Genomic DNA, 16,510 nt, shown 5'->3' with positions numbered 1-16,510 from the left:
GTTAGGATGTTTCTTTTCCTTTGTACACATTAATACATGTCAAGTGCAGTGGGTATCTATCATCAGTTACCATAGGGCACTAAATTTAATGCCCACGTGACCCATGGGCGACGCCATATCAAGTGATCAGTAGATGTGCTACAATGCTAAGAGATAGGAATTTTTCAGACAAATATCATAATAATTGCTGAAAATTTAAACGGCAACTTAATTATACATTGGGGGATTCTGTTTTCTTAGTATGTTATCAAGAACTAAAATTTGAAAGTTTTGATCGACGGAAAAAAGTTATCAACGGACACTCTTACAATAATACTATAAAGTTGCAAAAAATTACAAATTTGCTAGAAAATTTGGACATGCATTCCGCGTTCCGCGTGCCAAAGGTCACTTTTCCAGACATCCTGTCTAGACGCTGTAATGTCAGCGCCCGTCTGGTCACGTGGGTATTAAATTAAGTGCCTTTATTTAAATGCCCTCACACGACTGATCATTGTCTAATGGTCATTGACCTTGATGCGAAATGTAGGTTACAAATCATCCTACATATTGCTAACTAGCATTATTTAAAATCATTTATCAAAACGAAGATTTTAACACCATTTTCATCAAGATCGGAGCAAGTTTAAGTTTTTGACCCTTTAGAAGTCAACGCTTGACCTTTGACCTTTTTGGTAATAACCTAGAACGGTACATCCTAGATAGGTAAAACTACATTTTCTGAATCATTATGACCAAAGGAATACATGTATATAAATAAAAGGAAGTCGCTAATTCTTGTTCGCGAATAGACTCATAGATGATTTCACTTCCAGCTCTGATTTATTCGTACATTGATCGGGTACATATTGCCATTAAACCATCTGAGGTTCTTTTTTGCAAAACTATTCAATCACTATGGAAATAACAAAAAAATGGTCGGTTGCTAGGCCGTTGAGGTCAATAACCTTACGGCTCAGGTCATGACCAAACGCGTCAAATGCACGCGAGCGATTAGTGGCGAGTCACGCACCCTGACACGTACTGCGTCTGGGTTTATAGGTCGCGCGCCGCAGAGGGTTGTCTGATGGTCTGAGGAGGGGGTGGGGTGGTGTCCACTCAGAATTGAACACTTGATCAAAATAAAGGCCTAGGCCTAATTGAAGCCATTTCGGGGACCATTTTTGTTTTGTCATTGCTTTAAAGTGTACAGGTGTCCAAAACAGAAGCCAAAACGGACAATTCTTTATACGCAGGGGGTATCAAGGGGGGAAAATAATTAAAAAAAAAATCAAAATAAAGGCTCAATTGAAGTACCATTTTGACACTAATGTTGTTATCATCGTTTAAAACGTACTGGGGTAAGTGTACAGCTGTCCGAAGCATAAGCAAAACGGACACTTCTTGATACCCAGGGGTATGTGGCCCCTGAGTCAAAATAAAGACCGAATTGAAGCTATTTCGCGACCACTTTGACTATAATAGTTGTTATCGGATGTCCAAAACAAGCTTCTTATCAATACGCGGAGGGAGGGTGTCTGATGGAGGGTGCGCCGGGAGGGGTGGGGGGGGGGGGGCACTCGAATATGAAAGTAACGTACCTGTCCCTACCAGTGTATGCCACTAGGGGTCTATCGAAGGCGATTATAGTCAAAAAGGGGGTTATTCAGTGGGGGCCTCCAAGAAAATGTGTGAGAACGCTAAAATTCAGTGCCATTAAAAGTAAAATATAACTCTCTGGGCACCGTTTTGTGAAAATTTGCCTTTTTGAAACTGAAATTGCTACAAAAATGTTAAATTTGTTCACAATGCACGCGAAGCGCCTAAAATATTTGCAGATATTGGTGTAAATTTCTTTTTTAAAAAAAGGGGGTCATTGGGTGTAATGATTATCATCACCGTTTACTCCCGTTTACTAAACACTCCCGTTTACTAACCGCTCCCGTTTACTCAACTAGCGGGGACCCGCGCGAAGCGCGGGTCTCCCGCTAGTTAGTAATGTTTTCGGCATAATCTGATGTCAAGTTTAATGACCTTCCCCCACCTATGGGAGAATATTTTGTTTTGGAAAAACAACATTTATGTACTAGGGACCTTAAGGATTACGAAGAAATAGGTTAGAAAAATACATCATCTAATAATGTGTGATTTGCTCCACAGTGACGCCCTCAATTTTTCTCAAATTTCTCCTTTTTGCATGATTGTAATATGCAACTAGAAGGCTATATATTTGTACACAAATACGGCTATACCCGCATGTTATCGGTGTACCCAAACTTACAGTCCTTATTTGCTGAGGAAATAAAGACATTGTAAAAAGTCGCCCAATTGGGCAGAAAATGTGTAAAAAGTGAAAGTCCAAGTCACAAGCTTTAATTGAATGTAGGTTGCACTGTCGTAGTACTTAAAATAAAGAAATTGTAAAAAGTCCCCTCCCATGGGAGTCGTCTCTCTTACTCTCCATAGGTTGCTGTTGTCAGTATCTCTTACTCACAGTGAGGCTATGCAATATGATTAGGGGGAAACTATTCCAGAGGGAGTATGTAAATTAAATGGAACAGCCATTTCAGAGGGAGTATGTAAATTAAATGGAACAGCCAATGGGTGTGTAATTTAACTCGAACTGCCTTAACGCTTCACGCTGGTATTTCCAATTATTATATAATACGATCTATCTGTTTAGTCCTACGTGTATGGGTGTGTGGGTGTTAGTAACAATATAACTCTCAGGTGCTATCTGTGTACATATTCTGAGCCCGGAAGCTGCTTTCTTTGATGAGAAACGGCCCGCCCTTTGTTTTAACATTTGGGGCCCTGGGGCCCATTATATTTGACTTATGAGGTCCATGTACATATGTTGAAGTATAATTCTCTAGTGCTATCAGGCGATTCAAGCTGGGCACTGTAGCTCCTTTATTTACTGAGTAACGGCCGGCCCTATGTTTTAGGGTTTGAGGCCCTGAGGCCCATATTGTGTGACACATGGGGCTCATATACACATATAACGATATAATGCTAAAGACCGTTTAGTGTACCAAATCTGAACCATGTAGCTGCTTTATTTACTGAATAGCGGCCGGCCCTATGATTTAGCATTTGGGGTCCTGGGGCCCAAATAATGTGATATATGGGGCTCACATGTACATAATTATAACAATATAATTTTCAGATGCAATCTGTGTACAAATTCTGAGCCCCAAAGCTTCTTTATTTGATGAGAAACGGCCGGCCCTTTGTTTTAACATTTGGGGCCCTGGGGCCCATAATATTTGGCTTATGAGACTCATGTACATATGTTGAAGTATGATTCTCTAGTTCTATCAGTAGATTCAAGCTGGGCATTGTGGCTGCTTTATATACAGAGTAACGCCGGCCCTATGTTTTAGCGTTTGGGGTCCTGGGGCCCATATTATGTGACACATGGGGCTCAAATATACATATAACAGTATAATGCTGAAGACCTATTAGTGTACCAAATCTGAACCCTGTAGCTATTTTATTTGCTGAGAAATGGCCGGCCCTTTGTTTTAACATTCGGGCCTCTGCGGCCCCTAGCCTTGAACATCTGGGGCCAAAATGGGCAAAAGGCACATTGACAACTTAGGGCTCATACATGTACCACATATGAGCCCTAGTACCCTTATAGTTTTAGAGCTAGCCTTGTCAATCTGTTGCCCCTTATTTTAACATTATGTGCCCTGGGGCCCATAATAGATGACATATGGGGCTCATGAAAACTTGTATATATAGAGTACCCCTGGGGCTATCAATGTACCAACTCAGTGCCCGGAGGCTGCTTCATCTGATGAGAAACGGCATGGTTTGTGTTTTTACATTCGGGCCCCTGGGGCCCGTGACCTTTGACCTCTCGGACCGAGATGGGCAAAAATCACATCTACGGGGTAGGGCCCATAAGTGTACCACATATGGGCCCTGGGGCCCTTGTAGTTTTAGCGCTAGCCTTGACAGAATGATGTATTTGATAGGAGAAGAAGGAGGAGGAGAAGAAGAAGAAACCACAGGATGGCAATATACCCGTCCATGCTTCGCATGCGGGTATACACCAATCCGAGAAGCCAGGGGGGGAAGGAGGATTATGGCCTGTTGACTAACTGAATACTACTATCGCGGATTCAGGGAAATAGGATTGCTCAAATACGCAAATTAACGTGGTGTAGGGATTTTTTGAGCATCTTCGTTAGAAATATAAAACAAAGAGAAACATAGACATTCATTTGATCTGTGCCATTTTATTACAGACTGAAATCACTCCAAATGAATACCATACGAAGAAAAACATAAAATCTAAATTTTAGCCATATATATTCCAGTATCTATGGGCCGTTTTCGAGAAAATTTAGCTTTTGTAATAACCTCATAGAGTCAAAGTTCAGTTACAGGTCCGTTTATGTTGGTATGTAAGCGATCGGTTAAGTCCGGGGTTGAGTCTGTTGAGACTGTGAATTTGCCGATACTTCGATTATTCAGGTGAAAATCCTGTGAAAATACGCAACGAACGGAGCCGCAGAGAGATCGAGACCGGCGGTGAGGACAGCTGCAGCAGACGACGTTTTGCACTCATACTCATGCACTGATTAAGCTTAAAACGTTCCATCAGTCGGAGTTGATATTTATCCATTCTAGGCATCCATTATATAAAACCCAGAGACCAAGGCACTCATATGATTCTGAAGTAAGATCAACTTTCAGTGAATTGCATTGCATTGCCATTGCTAGTACACACAGCATGCACAGCATCGTGATGGGCCATGGCATGCCATTGCAATGCCCCTGCTTACTGCTTTGAGTGCTAGCCTTTATATGTCATGGATTTGAATCTTCTAACGTCCAGCTTTCAAGAAAAGACCTAAATACTGCACTGACTGTGGTAAGTTCATTTAGGGTCATATGCTTATTATTTTAAATAGTAATTACTATATAATCAAATTAAGTATTTCTTGGCCAAACTGGAACGCTCAGTCTCTGATGAACGCTAGTGCAAGTGGCTCCGCGATAAAACACACACGAATATTGCACGGTACGGTACAGAAGAAAGTATCACACCGCATTTGCGATGCGTTGCTTTGCGATGTCGATATATTGATTACTTGTTGCCGCAACTCAACGCAACTCGTCGCATTTCCAAGTTAAAATGTAGGCCTATTTAACTTTAACTTTATTGCGATATCGCAATGCAGTACCGTACTAGTCATGCTAGTACTATAGTGGGAATTCCAATTGAATGAACGCAGCTTTCAATAGCGTGACGAATTTTGCGTACACTGCGCGATGTACGCCAGCGTGTGCGACTGTGCGTGAGTAACGCGGAAGTGAATCCAACCATGCCAACGCACTCGTGATTGGATAGCTTTGTATCCATTCCAAGGTCGTGCGTTCGCGTTGTAGTTTGAAATACGCAATATACGATCGCGGTTGGATCGAGTGCAGCTGTTAAAAGCTGCGTTCATTCAATTGGAATTCTTACTATAGTTAGTAGTTTGCAGTACCATGGCATGGCAGCAGTGCGGCAACGCACCGCATCGCAAAGCAACGCATCGCAAATGCAGTGGTAGTATGAACGGACCTTTACACTGCTGACTGCGTACACGCTTCACTACATGGACGCAACGCGCATGTTCCAGTTTGACCAAGAAATACTTAATTTTATTATTTTTTATAATTGAATTGATACTACTACCAGCTGACTACAACTATTTTGAAGACCGAATTAAAACGACTAGTTTGCGTCTGACGTCAGGGCAGCGGCGCGGTGTGATTGGTTGATGATCTGCGCAGTACGGCATTTTTGGTCTGGTTAACAGGACGTCCGAGACGCAAACTAGACTTTTTAATTCGGTCTTCAATAATACAGCCAGGTAAGTAAAATTCCAATTAAATGAACGCAGCGGTCGCACATGCGCAGCCTGACAGTGACATAGCGTGACGTTTTTTGCGTTCACTGCGAGATGTACGTCAGCATGAGCTGTCATGTCATGATGTTAGTAACGAGGAAGTGAATCAAACCATGGCAACACACTTGGTGTGATTGGTTTGTACCAAAGGTTGTTTTTTTGCGCTGTAGTTTGAAATACGCGATATACGATCATGCGTGGTGTGCGTCCATTAAATGTATGATGTAGCATGTAATGACTATGTAAGGCAGGCGCGTGTGTATGCCCGGGCATGCTTTCTTCTGGCCATGCATGCTATCTGCGCATGCGTTCATAAGGCCCTTCGCACTTGATTATTAGTTTCCTGTTAAAGATTTTGAAAAAGGGACGAGGTGACTTTTAATTATTAATTATTAATTATCTTTTATTTTCTTTGTTTCTAGTTTGAACTATTACAAACACCTATTGACTCGTTTTGACTAGAGCGGGCATTTAATTATTTCACAACAATATTTGATTTTATAAATAAGTGAAGGTGGGGTTGTACTCTTTATTTATTCATCATTATTGTTGATATTATTAAAGTCAGAAAATGACAAGTAGAAGTAGTTGAAAGTTATTTTAAAGGAGAAAATTAGAAATTAAAATAAAATAATTAATTATTTTGAGATTTTCAATTTTGGACGCGGGCGGTAAACAGGAAACTAATAATCAAGTGCGAAGGGCCTAATGTTCAAGTTTATTTATTTATTTATTATTTAACCTGGGGTGACCAATCAATGCACTGGCACCAAGGGCTAGACAGCCAGCCATGTAGGGAGTGTTTTACACACCCAAATTTGTAATGGCACACCCAGTTTTTGCTTTTTTTGCCTGATACTTTGTTACACAAATCTTGAATTTACACATCCAGTTTTTTGAATTTACATACCCAAACCTTCAATCCTGCCTAAGACCCTGACTGGCACTGTTCTCCTTGGTTCCCTTAGCCAAGAATTAGCTAATTTACCTGATGTATACACTAATTATTCAATCAGGGTTCCTTTTAGTTTTATCATGTTTATGTGTTAACCATCGCGTACTATGCACGCAACGTCTAGATTGCAAAGGACCTTGTGGAAGTTGTGGAAAATAATATGCACTGGACGGCTGGCAGTGCGATTAATTTGTTGAAGAAAATCTGGAAAAAATAATACCAGCAGTGATGTACGAACTCAGTCCTTTAGAAAACGTGCCCCGGGCGCTAACCTTAGGGGCCACCAAATTGACCAATTCAGCATCGATTCTGTGCCCCTCCAAGCGATGAAACTATGAAAGTCAAAATTTTTGTTTGCTTCACACACATTACAGCACAAAGTCAGTTAAAAAGAACATTTTAAGACCGATATTCAACTTCTAGTGACCAAAATTAATAAGTGGTAGGCCTTATTTGTCCAACATTTTGTGCGCTCCACGCGCAATTGTTTCAAGATATTCTCGGGGGGGGGGGCAATTTCGTTTCTTGTCCAAGGCGCTACCAACCCTAGTTACGCCACCTATTGGGGTAACCTGAAAGACCCTAACTTTGGCCTGACCCAGACTTTTTTTCAACAACAAACAAACAATACAAAACAACAACAAAAATACATAAAAAAGGAAATGATTGAAGGAATCCAATTAGCATTTAATCACATTCCTATAAATTGACTTTTTGAGAAAATCTGAAAATTTACTTTACTGACTCGAGGTCCATGAGATCGTGCATTTTACATTTATACCCCAGTTAGTCCGGTTACGGTATGTCAACAATGCAAAGTGTACTTCCATCATGTATTTATTCAATCTACTGTTAATTTCATGAATACAGGTAATAGTATCATCAACACCTGGTGAAGAATCCACAATGTAGTCATGATAGTGGCACAATCTTGGTCACCGGCCATGACGACAGTAAAGCTGCAAGGACAGCTCAGAAATTCTGGCTATACTTGAAAACCATACATGGATGATGACTTCTGTTCGAGACATGAGCTTAGCACAGAAGCGGAGGAAGACATGCAATAGGTAATTTATTTATGATTTTTATGAAAGGGGGAAGTAGGCATGACAGTGGCAGATCCAGAACCCCTCCCAAATCCGGCACTTCGTCTCCCTGTATCATCACAATATTTCTAATATAGGGCCAACCCCTTTTTGCCGGAAACGTGTAGGACACATAATGCACGACACCGGACTGCGGTTGTATGCGACTTATAATAAATTGATGTGATGTAATGTGCACCGCACAGAATAATGAAACAGAGGTGATTGTGCATAGGATTGTGATTCGTTAATGAAGAGGGTCTTTTTTTAATTTTGCAAATAAGTGGTATGAAAATGACCCCTATTTGTTGTGTTTCACAAATCTCTTTTCTTTATCTGAAAATACCCCCAAATTTCGTGAAATTTAAAACGAGCATTAGTACCCATGGATACACTGAGTGCCAGAACCGGGGAGCCCCTATTCCCAGGAAGATTGGTTTTTAATTAAAGCTTTAATGTAGTGTTGTATGACCCATTCTGGGGTGCCTAAGGTTCTCCCCTTGGAATTAAGAAGATTTAACCGATAACATGTCCAAATCGCCCATAAGACGATAAAAAAAACCCTGTCCTATGATCGGACGGGCCTCAGGTTCAAGTATGGTCGGTCGGTCAGTCTGGCTTTTTTTAATTTTGGAAATGACCCAAAAATCACCAAAATCTGTAAATATTTTTCCATTGGGGAAAATACAAAAAAAAATTTGTTCTTGAAATGTTCGAAATTTGGGTTGGCATTCAGTTGTACAGGAATATTTTTTTCCCAATTTGTTCAAAATCTAGGTCGGTCATCAGGCCTGTAGAACAGGGTTTTCTTTATTCATTGTCTAATATAACAGTATCTGGACTGCTCCGGTTTGTTGTAGCACTGCAATGACTGCATGACCCATCATGGAAGCTCATGGAGGTGCCTAATTGAGGTTCCCTATAAATCGTCCATTTGTGCATGGGGAGCTAGTTGTGATTCAGAAAATGCACTACTTGGCCAACTTGTTTGTGCATGGTGTGTGCCAATGTTATACTGAAATTTTGAATACAGTTCAATACATTCTGTACATAAAAATAATTCTCTCTCTCTCTCTCTCTCACTGATTTTCAGAGCTCAGATCCACCAGGATATAAGTTCTGATTGAACACCTGAATGGTCACCTCAAGAAGAAGTTCCCCTGCTTTGATGCCCGCTTTGATGGTGCTGGATAGTGTGCCTGTGATACGGGTTTGCAGCATTCTGGTCAACATCAGCCAGGATTGATCATTCATGTAGGCCACCAATCATGTGGAAGCTGCTGTTGCTCATGAAGTAGACCTGGGACCTGGCCCAGTGTTGATGTGATGGACCCTCCCTAAAAATAACCAATTGCACTAACCCGCCCCCAGAAACTGATGAGTCATTGTTATACCAAGAACAGTGGAAACTCATTACAATAAAATCTGCCAACATAAAAATTCCTGACAACACAAAACTTTTCCAGAGTATATACATTATATATCAATTTTCCTGATAGGTGATAACACAAATTCCTGAAATGTGAACTAAAATTCTAGGCCCTGGCACTTTTGGGTTTTAAGATTCCACTGTTCTTGGAATTGCTATGAATGCTGTTGCTGTCAGGGGTGGTGCAATAATTATGTGTACCCCCGGGGTGGTGAATTCTCAAAATGGTCTGCCAAAATTGCTTGCCCCCCCTCTGGCTGTGCCAAAAATCTTTGCCCCCCTTTGACGTGCCAAAAACCTTTGCCCCCCTTTTCATGTGCCAAAAATCTTAGCCCACCCCTCCTTACACAGCAAAATCTTTGGGACCTTTAATTTAAATCCTTAAATTGTCTTATCATATAATGCGAGCAGGAAATTTTGCATATTTTAATGTGTTCCTAACGTTTTCCTACACCTTTTTTTTTTTAATATAGAAACGGTGCACAAAATATCTGTGCCAAAAACTGCTTGCCCCCCTTTGACCTGCCAAAATTGCTTGACCCCTAAGTTCGACCTGCCAAAAATCTTTGCCTCCCCCCTCCTTTGGGCCTGCCAAAAATCTCCCCCCTATAATTCACCACCCGGGGTACACATAATTATTGCACCACCCCTCACAGTCAGGAATAAACTACAATTGTTTTATTTAACTTTTAGATATGTTTACCTTTTATAACTTTATTTCCCATGCTGTATGCATGCATGTTACAAAAGCTCACACAAAAGCTTTTTCAAGTCTTGTGTAGTAGTGGAATAGCCAGTGCCTAATTTGCATAATTCTAAAATGACAAATTAGCAGGGTGAAATTTCAATGTTGGTCAAACTTAGTTTAAAAAAATACCAATGTATTCCTCTCATCATGACGAAGTATTTCCTATTCAGTTACAGTAGAAAAGGGGCAAATTTTCCCAATGACCTATAGTTAGTATAGGGCGCTATGGGGTGATATTTGAGTTAGCATTTCGTCTTGCTACATTAGTGGAACCAATAATTTTGACATCCTTACACCTCAAATTATAAAACTTGACTTGGTTCCATTTTTTGCTATGCCCCCCTATGCTGCCCAATAGGGGTCAAAGGTCATAATGTAAAGCCAAGAATTTTCCGCTTTACAAATGCTATATTCCGCTTTTCTCCGCTTTGTAATTTTAGCACATTTCGGACATAATAAAATTTCACAAGAATCTTGTGACGATCATTGCGATTTGCAAAGTTGGGATGGGTGATTGGGTATCATGGCTGCAATGGGAGGTAGGACAGGCGTTGTACGGTAAATTTATGACGGATTTTACTTATTTTGATGAATTTTGAAGACCCATTTCATTCAGTATTTTATTCATTTCTTTTCAATTGTATTTTTTTCCTTTTTCTAGGTCATTTTTGCTTATTTAAAAAAAAAAAAAATTCTCAGAGATGCGTTTTCCGCTTTACCTCCGAATTCCGCAATTTTCGCGGAATTTCCGCAACGCGGAAAATTCTTGGCTTTATCATAATGGGGCCAAACTGTAAAATTTGTTCTATCATATTGTAATATATCTCATATTGCTAGGAATATAAAAGTCAATTACCATATTACACTAGGGTGCTTAGTTCAGGAGTTTGACCTTAGTTAAGGTCAATGTCAAATATCTCATGCATAGAGGCCAAACTTCAATGCACCAATTCAATCACGCTTTATCTCATATTACTCCTCTTGACAAACTTTAATAAGAAAATAATTTGTTTGAGAAATGTTTAACCTCAAAATCGGATGTACATATTTCTATTGGACTTTGGCTGCATTAAATCTGATGGGGGGCAGGACAATACAAATTGCACCAAAATTATGAATTAAGTATATGTTTGAGATTTCTTATGTTAAGGGGAGTAATTTGACGCCAGTTTCGAATAAATCGGACCATATTTAAATTTTGATCTCTGTGAATGAAAATTTTGACATTTGACCTATTCGGCCTTATAACTCCTGAACTAAGCACTGTAGAAAAATATGACAATTGACTTTTTATTTCCTGTAATGAGAAGAACAATAATATTTGAGATACATAACAACAACATGATGGGACTGTTTTTTAAAACTTAAAACTTAAAAGTTTTGGCCCCACTGTGACCTTCGGCCCCTCGTGGGAACCACAGGGGGCATAGAAAAAAATGGAACCAATCAAATTTTCATCCTTTCAGTTTAAGGATGTCAAAAAACATTGGTTCCACTAATGTAGCAAAAGAAAATCCCAAACCCATAGTGCCTTATACAAAGTGTGGCATTATCTTAAATATATCCATGCAGTATCTATGAGCAAACTATTTTTACTTCAATTGATATATTTAAAAAATAAAATTTACCAGAGGAACAATTTCAGACATATTTTCTGTATGTATGTAAGTAGGGGTGTCTATGTTGGTGTATGTGATAAAATAGATACTATTCCAAAAATATCCCTACTACTGGTATTGAACTCAAACTTATAAACAGCAATGCCAATGATCATTGGTTAGGAATAGGGACCTTATGGAGACCAAAAGGGTCATATTGCATTGTATTGGGTTCAAATGAGGTCTCCAGGAAGTAATAAATAATTAGGCCATAAAAAATTGCTTGATTAGCATAACATAAAAAAAAATTAGGGTAGGTCGGTCGGCAATTCTTTTAAAGAAAATTTACACACATTTTAAGCGGTAAATTGCGTATGATAAAGGCCTTGGAACTTTTATGTTTTAAAAATTTTGTTGCAAAACATAAGAAAAAAGTCTAGGGTTGGGCCTATTTTAGGGTCGGTCGGGTTACGCCAATCAAATGATTTTTTTAGGCCTTAGGGGCTATCATTTTCTTCGGAAGGGGGGGTCCAAATATACGGGGGATCATAATTTTTTGGTCGGAAAGAAAAAATTGGGGGGGTCATCAAAATTGGTGACCAAAATGTAGGGAGTCACTAGATGACCGCAGATAGTGTGTTTATTTTATTCAAAAAGACTGATTTCAATACAATTTTGGCCAGTGTTAGGGGATAAGGTGTATTGGTGGTTGGGGGGGTCATAAATGCAAATGTAAATTTGGGACCCCTTTCTGAAGAAAATGATAGCCTCCTTACCCAAGGTTGATTAAAATTCTTCTTGTATCATGTTTATGGGAAGGGTGAAGAAGGACAATGGAATCAAAAGTCATCTAGGGGCCGTATACATTTTGTTTTATTTCAGGAAATGGTTCTGATTGGGCAAAAACCAGGCATGAGAATTTTCAGTTTTAAACTGAATTCAGTTTTTTCTTAGCCAAAATTTCCACAACTTTATTTAACTTCAGCCTCTTTTTGGTACTTTTTGCCCAACTTCACACACATTTTTGGTTTTTAAGGAAAGTGTACATGTAGTCGCATGCCTGAAATATTTGCTGGAATATATTTCTGCTATGAAATGCTTCAGTTCGTGGAAAATCAGTGGCATCCATATGTGACATGGGGTTTGCAATTGCTTGCTCAGAGCAAATAGCTTAATGCATTTCTGGTAATGCTCAAATCAGTCACAAATTTCAAAGACTTGGCACATTCTTAGTATTCAAAATCTTGAATACAGGCTAGTTAGCTCAATATTTAAATATTTTATGTTAATTTTGATTATCGCCGGTTATGATAAAGATTAGAAAATGTGAAAAAATAGAATGCAATTAGTCTTTGTACAAGTATTTGGGCTTGATGTCACAGCCCGGGGGGGGGGGCACTTCAATATGAAATGGATATAGGTGTAGGGCTGGCACTTTCGCATTACGGGGCATTCGGTGAGATCAAAATGTAAAAAATATGGGGTCATTGGGTGAGAGCATGATTTTTGGCATTCGGTGAGAGCAAAATGTAAAAAATATGGGGTCATTGGGTGAGAACATGACCTTTTTTTAAATGGCTTCAAATTTCATTGTTTTTTCAAAATAAGTAACAAAATCAGTGATAAATGAAAGTTGGTGTTCAAATTGAACTTGTAAGGGTCTTTGGGTGACAGATCAAATGGAAAAATGGGGGTCTTCGGGTGACAGACCATGTGTTCGTAAAAAAATATGGGGTCTTGGGTGACAGCGATGCTGAAAAAGGGGGTCTTAACAGCCCTACATACGCTTCACCTCCAAAGTTGGAGTGCCCCCCCGGGTCACAGCCTACAAAAATGCCCTAAATATGCAAGTATTTTGCCCTTATTTTAAAAAAATTGACCAAATATTAAAATATGATGACTTTCATTACCATTAGGGACTGTTCACAAACACTTGTTGGGGGGGGGCTGATGCAAAAAAAATTCATAGCAAAATTTTTTCGGGGCCCCCCTTGTCAGATCTCAAAAATTTCAGGGCCCCCCTTTTTGACATGAAAATTATGGGTTAACCCCATAGAAAAGCATATAAACTCAATTTTCCCAGGAAAATTTGTGGTCAATTTTTTCAGGGCCCCCCCTTAAGAGGGTCAAAACATTTAAGGCACCCCTCATTTTGCATCAGGCCCCCCTAACAAGTGTTTGTGAATGGTCCCTTAGAACTAAATGATTATAGGATTTAACTGTTTCATTTGGCAAAACAGGATATTTTTTTAGTTAAAAAAATGGTACAAGGGTGCAACTTGCTAGGCTTGAGTCCGGTCCTCGTTTACAGAGGTTAGGGTTGGGGTAGGGCAGAGCTGCCAACTCTCCCTCTTTTCGCAGGAGACTCCCTACTTTTAACCCTTCAGAACCCTTAATTTTGGTCATCTCCCTGAAAAGGAAATGGTTTCGCCCATTAAGATGTACACATTTTGACAAATCTCCCTGATTGCAACAGGAAATCTCCCTTTTCAAGATTCAAATATTGGCAGCTCTGGTAGGGCAGTCTTGTAATAAGACTAGTAGAGTTGCACCCTATTCGGCAATCGCTCCAAAAAAATAGTGCTGTATATAGGGAGTAGGATTCAGTGGCCTAACTAGGGGGGGGGGGGGGCAATGTGCGCCGGGCACTACCACTAGGGGGGGGCGACAAATCGGCCTCACTTGAAAAAAATATTGAACCTAGTACCATTTGGCATGCATGAGCATGATTGCAATTTCATGTCTTTTTATCACCCCAGCGTCCAAGATATTCTCGGGTGGGGATAGGGGCGCCAATTTTGTTTCTTGTCATGGGCGCTACCAACCCTAGTTACGCCACTGATAGGATTTTGATCAGATTGAATGATTTACAGGAAAGGTGTATCTTGTTCAATTCTCGCTATTCACAATAAGGGCGCCGCCAGCGGTTTGCGATGTAATCGTGATGTATCATGGGAAAAGGTCGACATCCAAGTCCGCGCAATACGAATATTACCATGCTATTACATAGGAACATGTGACAATATTTTTTAGTTTGTCAAAATAAAGGTGTTACACGCGAATCGATACTCAATAATACTTAATAATGTGATTTGAAATGTGCACAATTATTTTTTCTCTATCGATTTGCGTGTAATACCGTTATATTGACAAACTAAAAAATATTGTCACATGTTCCTATGTAATAGCATGGTAATATTCGTATTGCGCGGACTTGATGTCGACCTTTTCCCATGATACATCACGATTACATCGCAAACCGCTGGCGGCACCCTTTATTGTGAATAGGAGAATTGATCAGATCATGGAAGTATGTACTTCCATGAAAAGATACTGATAAATCTAAATTTTATTGGTCAAACGTACCTTTTGGAAATAGTACTGCTGATTATTTAAAATTTATTGGGTAAGTGTATCCTGATCAATTATTTTTTCTACAACAAACTTTATGAAATAAATATAAGAATTTGCTGAACAATATTACCTGTTTTTTGGTGTGAATTTATTTTGTCTCATATGTAGATAAGGTTATCAATTAACTTAAGGGGGTACTACACCCCTGGCAAATTTTTTGCCTATTTTTGCATTTTCTCAAAAATTATAGCGAGTTGCTGACAAGTAAGATATGTATATTATAGGGGCAAGGACTACAACTACTGCACTGTAAATTCAGCAACTCAAGGCAAGTAGTTATTGATTTATTGATCAAATATTGGTTTTCCCTCATTTTTGACTGTAACTCCACAACCGTTGTCTGTGCTGAAATAAAATTTACAGTGCAGTAGTTGTAGTCCTTGCCCCTATAATATACATATCTTACTTGTCACCAATACGCTATCATTTTTGAGAAAAATGCAAAAATAGGCACAAAATATGCCAAGGGTGTAGTATCCCCTTAAAGCACCATTTTCCACTTTCCTTTTGCCAGCCATCACTACCCATGGCCAGAGAATTACTTATCTAAGTTTGTTTCACAGCAGATATTTATTATTTACCAATTTTCACAAGTCCCTGGTCTGTGACATAAAGTTTGACATAAAATGTGGGAATTTTCACACATGTTATTTTGTGTGCTTTGCCAATTTTGAACTACAGGATACCAGTTTTTTTGCAGTCCTATACATGAATGAACACAATTATTATTTGAGTAGTTATTATTTTCGTGGTATCTGCATTAAGCATGAAAAGCACAAATGTTCTGTGAAAATGTCCACGTTTACATTATTCATGTGCCGGGGGGGGGGGGGGGAGAATTAATTTTTGGCAGGAAAAAACTATATGGGATAATGGGAGGCCATATTACATGCTGTATCAAAATGATTGACATATTAAATAAAGTTGTGATATTTGCAACATAGCATCCTCTTGAAATGACAAATTTATATATTGATTAGGTGATTTTGTGTCTTTTTGTACTTGTACTGGAAACTGTTGGGTAACAATCATTTTGATACAGCCTTATAAGGTATACAGGGATGTGCCACTCCAGAGGGTTGATTTCTTGTAAGAAACACCTAAACTCAAATCAAAAAGTCCCTAAATATGCGTCCCAATTGAAAAAATTGTCCAAAACTGTCAAATCAGCAGACTTGTAGTTGTAGTACTTGTACTCGAGTGCCAATTTCCGTGCCCATATGGCTCTGTTCCCGTACCCGTACTCATGCCCTATTTTGGTTTGACTTTCAGACCTGTACCCGTACCATACCCATACTCATGGACTGGGAGTAGCTTTTGTACCCATATGTTATCCAAAAAAAACCACTAAATACAAACAAAATAATCAAAGTTTCAAAGCATAAGCAAA

General features: G+C 39.3%; 1 long non-coding RNA gene across 1 annotated transcript; it reads left to right on the top strand.

The window, feature by feature from the left end:
• The first annotated feature begins 4,276 nt into the window (after positions 1 to 4,276).
• LOC140162285 (uncharacterized) lies at positions 4,277 to 9,602 on the top strand. Its single transcript, XR_011860222.1, has 3 exons — positions 4,277 to 4,867; positions 7,717 to 7,913; positions 9,025 to 9,602. It is a non-coding gene; the product is annotated as an uncharacterized lncRNA (long non-coding RNA).
• Positions 9,603 to 16,510: the final 6,908 nt, after the last annotated feature.

This window comes from Amphiura filiformis, chromosome 10, assembly GCF_039555335.1.
Source record: "Amphiura filiformis chromosome 10, Afil_fr2py, whole genome shotgun sequence".
In the NCBI taxonomy this organism is placed as follows: Eukaryota; Metazoa; Echinodermata; class Ophiuroidea; order Amphilepidida; family Amphiuridae; genus Amphiura; species Amphiura filiformis.
This window is presented reverse-complemented; position numbering and strand designations above follow the sequence as displayed.